Raw genomic sequence first — 2,189 nt, forward strand, 5'->3', positions numbered from 1 at the left:
GTTTTGATGGCAGGGTGTCGATATGAAAGTCCTACAAGGTCACAAACTGGATCAGGTCATGACAATTTTCCTCTTTGAAGGAAAGGTGTGTTCTTTACCTTATAGATATTATTTATATCTTTATACTGTTAGATAGTGATTATACATTGTACATATGATTATGTGCCTTGCAATAAAACCAAAATTGTACCTGATAAAAATTATAATGCTCTGCTGGTAAGTCATTTGATCTCCAGAGACTTCTGTGAAGCCTCACAGTCTCAAGATAAGGTCAACTGTTTCTCAGAAATCTATGTGTCACTAACTTTCCACCCATCAAAATGTGGCAGATGGTCAATGGAACAGAACAAAGCAAACAATCTGATTTTATCATCACACTCTCAACATCCCAGAATCAATATAAAGCACTGCCTTTCTAACAAAATCTAAAATATGAAAACATGCAAAATCCAAAATTAAGCATTCTGGAAAAAAAAGAATTTAAATCAACTCCAACCTGCAAATGCATTCAGTTTCCTGCTCTTCTGTCAGCATGACACACCGCTACTGCAGACAACTTCCTGATCACATATTTCTTCACCTGAGCAGAAAGAAATTTTAAAATCACTGCTAGTTTTTGAGACAGAGTTTTATGTAGCCCAGGGTAGGTTTGAACTCCCTTTAGAGGTGGAGATGACCTTGAACTTCTGATCATCTTGTCTGTAACTCCGCGGTGCTGGGATTATAAGCCTGTGCCAATATACCCAATTGTCTGTGATGCTGAAGACCGAACATAGGGTTTCTTGCATGGTGTACAAGCACGCTGCCAACTGAGCTTCATGCCCAGCCCTAAAGTCAGTGTCTGAAGAAAACACTTCATGAACACATGCAGACATGGATTTTTATGAATGTTTTAAGACCAGTAACACTAACAGTGAATAATAACCATCTCATTTGGGTAAGTCAGATGAGTCACTATCATTGAAGTGATTATTATTATCATGGACTGTAATACATGGTCTTACTATGTAGCCCAGCCTAGTTTAGTTTTCCTAAGAACTACAGATACACATAAGTCACTTATCTCATTAACCAGCAGTTATTATTTTAAGTGCCTCCAAAATATTGGAATAACTATTATGTTTTCATTTTCTAGTAATTTAGTAAGCATAATACTATGCACACAGCAATTTAAAAACATATCTAGGCAGAGTATAGCATTTCTTTTAGAGAAGAACCTACATAGTTTGTGCATGTGTATATTATAGTATATTGTGTATGTGCATATGTATAGTATATGTACATGTATACCATGTGTACAAAATATGTTTAGTGCCTGGTTCATGCCACTCTTACAATCTACTACATTTTCTTGCTTATTTGCTAGATAGTCATAGATTATATGTATCAGAAAATTATCTATTCTACTTCTGTTTATACAGACTCCAGCATAGTTCCTGATGCATATAAATATTCTATCAAGAACACTATCTAAGAAAATCAATTAGACTCTTTGGTGGCTTGATTTACATTAGTGCCCAGTCTCTACACATGGAGAGACCATTGGCAAGAGTCAATACAAAGAGTGCAAACTGTCTACAATCCATTGTTCGCTCTCCAGATGTAGTAATATTCTCTTTAGAAAACAAGCACCCAGTCGTATTCCCCACACAGAGACATATGCAGAATGTACATCGTCAAGAAAAAAGAAGAATTATTTTCAAAGGAAAAGCTATCCATACCCCATTTCCTTGGAGTTTTCTCTAAAATTGGACCCTTTATTAAAAATTGGAGCCTTTATTAAAAAGGCTAAAGAATCTACCAAAATGGATACGGGAAGTTTACACTTTAAATTCTAATCATTTATAAAATTGAATTGTTTATCACAGCTAAACATTAATAACAAATGATTCAGTGAGAATTAAGAATCCTTGAATTCATAAAATAAAATAAGAACTTTTTAAAGATGATCTTTTTTTTTTAAATATTTTTTATTGAAAAAAAAATTTCCGCCTCCTCCCCGCCTCCCATTTCCCTCCCCGTCTCCCTTTCCCCCCCTCCTCCCTCTCCTCTCCCCCTTCCCCCACTCCTCTCCCCCTCCCTCTCCAGACTGAGGGGCAGTCAGTGTTCCCTGCCCTGTGGAAAGTCCAAAGTCCTCCCCGCTCCATCCTGGTCTAGGAAGGTGGGCATCCAAACTGGCTAGGCTCCCA

The sequence above is a fragment of the Alexandromys fortis genome, unplaced genomic scaffold (assembly GCF_014885135.2).
Source record: "Alexandromys fortis isolate MF-2015 unplaced genomic scaffold, M_Fortis_MF-2015_v1.1 scaffold_18, whole genome shotgun sequence".
In the NCBI taxonomy this organism is placed as follows: domain Eukaryota; kingdom Metazoa; phylum Chordata; class Mammalia; order Rodentia; family Cricetidae; genus Alexandromys; species Alexandromys fortis.